At 35.4% G+C, this 10,410-nt stretch overlaps 1 long non-coding RNA gene across 1 annotated transcript; it reads left to right on the top strand.

Annotated features, from left to right (window-relative positions):
- Positions 1-2,468: 2,468 nt before the first annotated feature.
- Positions 2,469-4,882, top strand: LOC134853325 (uncharacterized). The gene is made up of 3 exons (XR_010164344.1): positions 2,469-2,851; positions 4,251-4,384; positions 4,609-4,882. It is a non-coding gene; the product is annotated as an uncharacterized LOC134853325 (long non-coding RNA).
- Positions 4,883-10,410: the final 5,528 nt, after the last annotated feature.

Genomic DNA, 10,410 nt, shown 5'->3' with positions numbered 1-10,410 from the left:
ATCATGATTGGTTAATATTAAATACTTTACATTGGTAAAATATCTAATTTATCCAATCATAAAATGTAGTTTAGATCAGGTTCCAAGATGCCCCTGGCTCAAAATTAGCAAGATATATCAACTGCATCAATTTTAAAGGCAATTTTTTATTTCGCAAGCGGCGAATGGTCTTAGGTGTAAAAACTGAATAAATCTTCATACCAGGAAGATTGAGAAAAACATCAATCGTTTAATTTTTTATTGATAATTGTACAAAAGTTGATCAGATCTCACATACGCTAAAAGGTAGTGAGAACAATTATAAACCCTAATATGAAACTCTTGTTTGAATACGTTCTCACGTCCAAAAAAACTTAGCCTTATTATCTATGTAAAAAAGATACCCTAAGTGGCTATTGAACATGATATCAAAAAGCAACAAACACTCCCGCCCTCTTCTTTGAAAAAAGAATTGATTAATCAAAGCAACATTCGTTATAGTAAAGATTTTTAAAGCTAAATAGGACGGAAAATTTCTAGATACTCCATTTTCAGTTATAATTATCAAATTGTAGTTCGTTATTTTGATTTTGAGTTTTTTGTTCTCATTTTGCGATTCCAATTACCATAATTATTTGTGCCAATGAGGAAAAACATCGATGTTTTAGTTTTTTTTTGGATTTGAACGCATACTCTGCTATCGCGAACTATTTGCAGCTGATTTAATTTCTGTAGCAGCTTTCAGGTTCTTCGGGAAAGAACGCACGTTCGTGCATTTTTATCTGATACAGATTTTGGAAAGTTGAAATAGTACCTAATAAAAATCAACGTTTTTTGTGTGGCTAGTCGCAAAGTTTTGGCTATTTGGCATTGGCCCTGGGCATTTGTTGATCAGACTTCGAGAAAAATATGAGAGAATTGTGATCATTTTAATTTAATTTTTTTTGTGAGATATTTGAGTTGATATTTTAGACAAAATTTCCAAAAACATCCGAACGTTATAGCTACTCTGGTCTCGAAATTGCAAGAGTATTTCAATAGTTTACTTTTTGCGAGATTGAAAGTTCCTTTTTTTGGCAAAAGCTTAGGAAATATTCAATTGTTTTTACCGCTTAAGCGGTGAATGAACCCTCAATTCAAACAGTACAATTGTATTGAGGCTTTCTTACTAAATCAAAGAGCTTGTGATCATGCAATGGAGATATATTAATTTTCTATTTAAACTCTAACCTTTTTTGTTTTTCTTGAAACATTTATGAAAAAACAAGATTTGAGATCAAACAGGGCCCTGATATGAAACAGTTTATTTTATATATGATCAAACCTGCCAATAAAATTCATATCTATAAAACGATTGCCTTTAAACCACAACCTTTAGTCAATTTTTGTAGCCTTCACTGCTGATCTGCTAATTATTATGGAAGAAACTTCAAAAACCTTTTCTTTAACGTATAAAATGATTCTTTTAAAGTTTTGCTTTGCTTGAGTAACACAAATTTTGTATGCCAAAAATTTTTTCTTTTTTGCAAAAACTTATTTATACAAGCCAAATTTGGGCACTAAATTAACAGTACATTAGCCTTCGTTTCCTAATCAAAAACAAATTTTATTAGCGTAGTTTTATTTTGAAACTTCATTCAAGGTACCATCAATGATTAATTTACATCTTAATTTCACACAATTTCCAACCATATCTAGCTCTTGAAATTTAATTAGGTTTATTTCGTTGCATCTTTTAACAGCCCCGTGTAAGGTCAATCAAGTTTCTTTTGCCATTGCATCAACTGGCAAACTTCAATAAAACCTTTCATGCCCGAGTTGACCTCCATTCAAAAAATGCTTATCTTAAAATTCCATACAATAAAGTTGATTTTACATTTCCAAACAAAGTTGCTAGGGCAAAAATGTCTATCATACACTTCACATTAAAGAATCTTGTATGACAAGCATTTTTTTTCATTTAATTTTTTTTCAGAAATCATCCAAAAATGTTCTTTGGTAAGTTTAAATGAGCTTACTTTGAACTGGAACTGATTAATAGCATTTTATTTTCAATCATCGAAAATATAGTTTTTTTTGGACAAACAAAAAACTAAGGTTCTCTGTGATGGCAAAACTTAAAAATTTCAGCTTTAGATATTAACAAATAACCTAAAACTGTCCAAAAGAACAGGACAAAATTTTCAATCTCCGAGTTTTATGAAATAGAGGCCTCATAAGTTGCAGTTTTTGCAAATGAAATTCAAATGTTTAACTTGCTTGACAACTCTTAATAGAAATTAACTGCATTTTTATTGCCGTTTAACCTATTGGTTTTCTTGTTTCAGTAAGCGTTTGTTTTTTTTTATTTCACGGCGAAGCAGAAGTATGAAGCGAAACGCAGAATATTTATACGAAAAAAAAAACGATTTCATAGCATGAAAAAAATATCATACAATTCCATGAAATGGAAAAAACGCTTGTCATGCTAATACCCTCCCGTACTGAACTTTTTGTTCCATTTCACGGCTGATCATCCATTTAGCAGGGGAGAGAAAATTCTCAGGACTGTTCCCCCATTATGCAGGGCTGTTCAGAAGTGAGCATGCGTATTTTTCTACAGACATGGTCGTACCTGGATCTTACATGATCAGACCTGAGTGAAACATGTTCATGCCTGCCGCAGACATGATAACGCCTGACTGAAAACTTGACAAATACATATTTATTTATACATTACTTCGCGTATCTTGACTAATTGGTCTTTGTTGTTAAAATTTCACTTTTTCAGATTTTGTTCGAAATGAGTTTATCCAAATTTACCTCCTCGAGCCAACCATCTTCAAATGAAGGAAATTATGTCGTCTCTACATCCCAGAAAAGAGGACGTCAGGTTAGTTTCAGGGGGCAACGGGAGGGATAGTCGAAAAAAACTAAAAATCCCCAGTTTGAACTATAATTAAAGCAATTCGTCACAAAATTTTTTGGCCAAAATTCCTTCAATTTTCGCGAACCAGTAGCCGCAATAAGTTTGAATAAATTAAAAAGATTCGATTGGTTGATACTATTAATCTCATTGAATAAATTAACAACAAATGTGCGACTACTTTTTAACGCATGATTTTTGCAAAATTTGATAAATTTTGAGCGGAACATAAAAAAATCGTTCAATTTTCGCAAACCGGTAGCCAAAAAAATTGCAAATAAATTAAAGAAATTTGATTGGTTGATACTATTAATCTCATTGAAAAAAATAACAACAAATGTGCGACTACTTTTTAACGTATGATTTTTGCAAATTTTGATAAATTTTGAGCGGAACATAAAAAAAATCGTTCAATTTTCGCAAACCGGTAGCCAAAAAAGTTGCAAATAAATTAAAGAAATTTGATGGGTTGATACTATTAATCTCATTGAAAAAAATAACAACAAATGTGCGACTACTTTTTGACGCATGATTTTTTTCTAATTTTATTTGTTAAAGTAGATTGGAACAAAGTGAAATTAAAACAGACGAGACTGCTCGTATCAGGGCAAAGCCCTGAATGTTCCGACTGCCTTTCACGGTTTCTGGAGCAGTAATAACATTCAAAAATTAAATGAAATAAAACAAAATGATTTTTTTTTTCTAAAGTTTGAATTTTTTTTAATGAAAATTATCCCCCCACACACCATATAAAGTACAAAATGAGCAGTCTATTCCTTATGCACGAAAGTTTCACCCACTGTTGTTGTGAGCTCCAGCATTAAACCAGTCGTTTGTCAAACTTATGCACAGGACTGTTGAAACAAAAACTTTTGTTACATAACTGTTCCAACTTTTGTAATAAAAAACGGAATATCTGTGCTAGGGGTGATTTTTTTTATTCCAATAATGCTAATCATACACTTTTCATGCAATTCCAAACGTACAGAAATTTGCATGAAAGGTCTATGATTAGTGGTTTTTCATATATGAAAATTGTATGACTAGCATTTTTCCACAATGTTTTTTAAAAATTTATTTCCTCAACTTTTTTTTGTTTCAGGGAAAAAAGGCAATACGAAGGATTGAAAATGAATTACAACCGAATGCTAGATGTACTCGGGGTCGAAAGGAAGCCCACCAAAATATAATGATAGTAGAGCAGTCCTCGAAAAATAACCTGCTAGGAACGTATTGCGATTTTTGTCATATGAGGGGGAGGGGGGAGGCTGTAAAATGCTGGTGGGACTATGATGGGAGAAAGCTGAAATATATTTTTTTTATTCATGCCAATTGGGATGATTGTGATTTGAGACCTAATGCATAGGGTAGACATTCGGCCTTCGAGGCTCTTGTGAAGAAGGGGGCCAATTGTGTGGGGGCGGCCAAAGATAGCTGGACATGTTTGCACTACGCGGCTCAGAGGGGGGATGAAGACATCGCCAAAACATTACTTTCCAAGTTCAGTTCAAATCAAAGTTTTGTTTTTTACTGAGCAACACGTTTTAGAGAATAAGTAATGAAAGACTAATTTTACGTTTTACGTTGTCATAATGTAATGAATTTTTGCATGTTGAACAAACTACATATTGTGACCTACCCCGAGCGCAAATTTTTTTGAATGAAATTTAATTTTGTTTTATTTAGTTAAAAGTTTTGACTAACAATTAGTTTTATGTTGTCAGGAAACAGAGAAAAGTATCCACACGCCCCGCTACCAACGACTCCCTGCTTGCAATTAAAGAAAGATGCATCTACCCACTACTGTCAATTTTCAACAAAAAACTTCACCGATGTCAGAAAAAATCTGAAAAAAAAACTAAAAATTTGAAGTAAAGTGTCACATTATCAAGCTGAGTTTATGATGTTGTTACAAATTAACCATATCTTTAATAATCTTATAATACTGAAGATACCGATTTGAGCATATTCGGTTCAGGCATGGTCATGTATCCTGCAGATGTGAGCATGTTTAGTTCAGGTATGATCATGTATCCTGCAGGTGTGAGCATGTTTAGTTCAGGCATGGTCATGTATCCTGCAGGTGTGAGCATGTTTAGTTCAGGCATGGTCATGTATCCTGCAGGTGTGAGCATGTTTAGTTCAGGCATGGTCATGTATCCTGCAGATGTGAGCATGTTTAGTTCAGGTATGATCATGTATCCGGCAGGTGTGAGCATGTTCAGTTCAGGCATGATCATGCATGCTGCAGGTGTGAGCATATCTTCAGTTAGCACACCTGATGCAGGTCTGATGCAGGTATGTGCATGCCGAATATAGACATGCTGCACATCTGTAACAGACATGAATTTTGCATGATTTTACAATGATCAGATATGATTATGGCCAAAAAGTTCGGTACGGGCTATAACTTTCCTAATCTATGGAATTGTATGGAATGGTATGATAAGGAATTTTGTCATAGTATGGAATTGTATGGAATTGCATGATTAACATTTTTGTCAGCACGGTTGATTGCTGAACTTTAAAGTAACAATTTCTCCGATCATCCTCGTTTGAAAAATGGTTCGAATAATCAAAACCAAACTTTCCACTTTTCAATGAATTTCACGTCTACTGCTACGGGTACGGGAGGATCGTTTGAAAAATTGATGGTCACATCTGTCGTCAAGATCATTTGTTGTTTTTTGTTCACTCTTTTGGTTTTTTGAATTAAGTTCCCGAAATTGATTCTTCCAATGAAAATCAAGCTAGATTGCATTTCTTAAAGTCTTTTTTCAGAAAACTCGGAATGCACATCCCGCTCTCATGAAATCTTTGTAGCTGATTGAAATTTTGTAGCAGCATTCCAATTCACTGGGATAGAGTAAAAATTTGAAAAAAGAGTCTCTTTTTTCAGCGTGGGCATTATCGCAATCACGTTTTTTAATATCTGCAACAAAAAACGGAAGAAAAAAAATGACATACAACTGAGCGTTTTTTTAAGTGTCCCTCAGTCGAAAATCTAAGGTAAAATTGCCTCAAATTTGGGTTGATTTGAGGGGTAATATAAGTGCCTACCAGCAGGGGCGGGTTTAGGGGGGGGGGATAGCGGACGCTTCCTTCCCTCTGAGGGACTCCTCCCCCTGCCCAGCCAAAGGATTCGACTCCCTGCCGACCCAAAGGATTCGACCCCCTGCCGACCCCCTGCCGTGCCCCTTTTGGTACCATTTACGAAAATCATTTTTGGCCGACCGACCTTAAAATTTTTCTAAACGCGCCTTTCTAAAGGCGCCAATACATACTAACTTTGAAGGGGAGCGCGCGGCAAAAAAAGGCGATTTTTTTGTCAAAATTTTCCAAAAAGTGCACAAAAACGGCTTTTTTGACCTGCTTTTTCAAAAAATTTGGCAGCGCAAAAAAATTGGCCAGAGTAAGCGTCTTTTCAGTGCTTTAGGAGAGCTTGGAAAATCAATTTGATCGACCTAAAAAAAGATCGTCAAAATTTTCGATTTTTTTTTGATAATCCGCCCCCCCCCCTCAAGAAAATTCTAGATCCGCCCCTGCCTACCAGTCATATATATAACTGGAGGTTTCAGATTCGGAAAGAAAACTGGCAAGTCCTTGAAACTCAATTTTAACAATTACACAGAGGTAGCTATGCTCATTTGATCTGTCGATTTAAAAACTTTGCTTAAACTCACAGTGAACATTATCAAAGGTTATCCTTGAAAACAGGCGTTTTAAAGAAGAAAACAAGAAATCGTTCTTAAATTTCTTAATTTTGTACACCAGTGTACTTTTAAATTGCAGCTCTTAGCTTAAAAAAAAAGAAAACGAAATTGTGCGTTTGCTTATTATTTGGGGAAAAAGACGTTAAATTGGGACAAACTTAAACTATTCATTATGCAATAAACCCAAAATTGTTGTAATTCTGAGAAATTTTTAGAACAACAAAGGTAATTTAAAATCAAAAACTCTGATAAACAAAAGCAAAATTTTAATCCAAATAATAAGACTACGCTCAAAAGCAAGATGCCTGCCTGAAAAACTGCCTGCAATGCCAAACGAGCCAGCTTGAAAAATTCTTCATACATTTTCAAACAAAAGAACTGGCAGAATTCTTTAAAAAATGGGAAATTTCTTTAAACTTAAAAAAATTGACCACTGCGCGGACCACTGGTTATAATGGTATCTTTGACTTATCTCGGAAAAAAGACACTCAACTAAAACGAAAAACTATTTAAGAAAAATTTTTGAGAAATGTTTGAGAAATAAAAATAGTTTTTTTTTCATGGCTCGGTTTTGTACCAATGATAAAGAGCGTTTTGTTCCGCAGAATCGATTTGTAGAACCATTAAAGCAAAAAAAATAGTCAGTTTCAAACAGTTGAAAGTCAAGCAGTCACTAAAGGACAGAGGGGCAAGACCAAAACTTGTATGCAGCTAAAGACTGACTTGCAAACAGTCCACTCGTTGTTACATATGCCCGTTGGTCATACCCGTAGAAAAACTAGCTACAATCAAATCAATGAAAGAAACCAATCAGAAACAGAAGCGACCGACCCGAGACATTTTTTTGGTAAGGCAGCGCCCGTGGAAGTTTGGACATTAGAATTGTAGGATCATCAAAGGAATTGAAAGAAGTTAGAACCATTGATGCTAGAGCGGCGTTTTGACATCCTGGGTTTATGTGAGACCCACTTGAACAGCGAAGAACTAGGTAGAATTCACGCTGTTGTGTGCTCGAGTGACCCCGAGAGAAAAAATAGAGTTGGGGTTGATCTCAATTTGAGTTCAATGAAAAGGAAACTAACCAAGTTATGATCACCTAGTTAAAAAGTCGCATTAGTAGTCCGACATTCAAAGTAGTTTCTCCTTACAGTCCCGCAAACCCCGACGATGAATCAGGTGAAAAGCGGGTTGATGTCTTCTACATTGCACGATCTCTACAGAGTAATGAAAGACGATTTCCGCAGCTGTAAGATGGATGTCCTACTCTGATTTCAAATTATTTGAACGCAAGAATCAGTAAAAAGCATGGTAAAAACGGATGGCACTAGCTGGTGCCTGGACTGCTGACAAAGAAACAAACTCAAACAGTTAACATTTTTGTTCGAAACAAAATTTCAAAATCGTGAACACGTTACTCAAGAAGACTTTAAGCAGGCTTATAACGTGGCGTCAACCCAGAGGCTCAGTTGCAAACATAGTTCATATCTTGTCCGATCGGAACAAGGTCTGGAGAATTAATAGGGTCAGTAGGAGAGGTAGTACCGGGCATCACTCAGATCATGCGAGACTACTCTGAGTGATCTTACCCCCCGAAATAAAACAAAAAACAAAAATCTTTTGCTAGAGAAAGCCTTCTGAGAAAAAGTTCAAAGGAATTCTCCTGGACCAAATCATTACCTCTCTGAAAACTGTCCGAGGTCACATCAGATAACCACCTGTCCCACGTTGACTCTATTGACTCTTAAGGAGTTGGTGTGCAATGCCCAAGCAGGGTTAACGGATCCAGAAACTGAAAAAAGTTACTTTCTTTCTGTACTAAACTACCTAAACGTTTGGTATTTCAAAAAAGAAAAAGTGTACACAGTCAGGTTCTAAACAACAGAACTGACTAGTTGGTTGCAAAAAGGTAAAAGCTAAACTTAAAGTGCAATAATTTGAGGAAGTATGCCCGAAATGAGATGTTAGAGAGCGGCCTAGAAAGATTCCAAGAGAAGCACGTCCTCGATCAAACTCACGAAGTATAACAGGTGTTGAAAGTTATTCATCGTTTGAGTTGGCTGGAGAGAAGGAGCAAAAGTGAGGTCAATAATGGCAAGTTTCAAAAGCAATAAAAAGATCTGTTCATAAACAGACCTGGGGGTGAAAAGTGTGTTGAAAGATCACTTCCCGCTGCGGATAGTAGTCCTTCTAAAGGGGCAGAAGTATTACAAGTAATCAAAGCGGACGAGACCCCCGGTGAGAGTCAGATCACCAGTGACCTTCCTATGTCAAACAACCAGTGACCTTCTTAACCTTAGACTCAATACAAAGTGGGACCACGACAACTGGTTACACAATCCGACAACCAAACTGATGTTCGCAGATGGTGGGGACTTTACAGCAAATGCTATTGGTAAAAAGTCGCAAACAGTTCAATGTGCTATTGAAAACTCTGACATGGTAAACTTTCTCAAAAATTATGCTATGCTCGACCTTAAGATTTTTTTCATTCTGATCCCCTCTTCAAAAAAAAAATTTAGAGAAGGGTGCTATCTTTCTTTTTCTTCTTTTCAAGAGCTCCCCTTTACTGAAGATAAAAAAACGCAATTTCAAATTTACTCTGAAAAAATTGATAACAAAATTATTGGTTTTGCCCGGATGTCTCAAATTGCATCTCTTGCCAATTGAAATCAAAACTTAAAGTACATGCATGATTTTTTTCCTCTAATGCTAGAGTCAAATTTTCAAATTCATGGAAATCTCGTATACACTGGTGTACAAACTTGAAGAATTTATAGAAATTATAGTGATAAGCTCTCAAAAGTGCCTGTTTTCAAATGCATATTTGATGTTTTTGGATAAGATTTATTTCGAATTTCAGCTAAACTTTTACATAGACTAAGAAAACATGATCCCTTATGAAGTAATCAATGTTTGGATGCAAAGACTTGCCTATGTAATCAGAAATTGAATATGCCATAAGTTTTTGCATGAAGAAATCTGGTTTTTCCAGACCCGGATCAACCAGGAAGGAAAATTTTCGAATCTAAACATTGATAGTTTGAGGTAAAACTTTGAATCTAAAGATTGCGGGGAGCTATACTGAATACAAAAAAAAACAATTTCAAATGTACACTGAAAAAATTAGCAACAATTATATTTGCCTTGAGTTTCTTAGAGGGTAATTCTGATCATTTGCTCTCGATGTTGGTAAATTTTTCCGGAATACGATGTAAATTTGGCTTAAAATAAACATGGAAAACAAGAGAACCGATCTTAAACTTGCGAGCTGAATTGAGAAAAGTGATCCCAGCAACACCGAAACCGTTCTTTGCTTTTAAGCAGTTTAAATGACTAACCCGGCAGCCCTGGCATATCCACTGGTTCATAAAAGGCTTCTTCTGTTTGTATGTAAATCAGAGCAAAAGTCATAGCTATGACAACTATGAGAGGCCATACTTCGAAGCAGTTCAATTCCATTTTTTTTGTTAAGTCACTAAATAGGTTTTGATTGAAACCCTTACTATTAAACAATAGCGTCTCTCAGTTCGTAGAGCAAGTTTGTAGTACAAATATGATTGAAGCTGTTTTTTATTGCTAACTGAGTTAGAGAACATCGTAAAAATGGCCTATGTCAAATGGCTTGAAAACTCAACGATGCCAGCTTAAAACATCGACAAGGAACAGCTGGTTCTCGGCATTTATGCTGTAGATATTCAACAGCTGAATATTGCATGGAGAACATATGTAAATACATTGAGACACGAAGTGTCAATATGTGAACAAATATCGAGATGCAATATGTAAGCTGTTGCTTCTCTGGTATGAAACACA

Source organism: Symsagittifera roscoffensis, chromosome 8, assembly GCF_963678635.1.
Source record: "Symsagittifera roscoffensis chromosome 8, txSymRosc1.1, whole genome shotgun sequence".
Taxonomy (NCBI): domain Eukaryota; kingdom Metazoa; phylum Xenacoelomorpha; order Acoela; family Convolutidae; genus Symsagittifera; species Symsagittifera roscoffensis.
The sequence above is the reverse complement of the archived record's forward strand: the minus strand, read 5'-3'. Positions and strand labels throughout refer to the sequence as shown.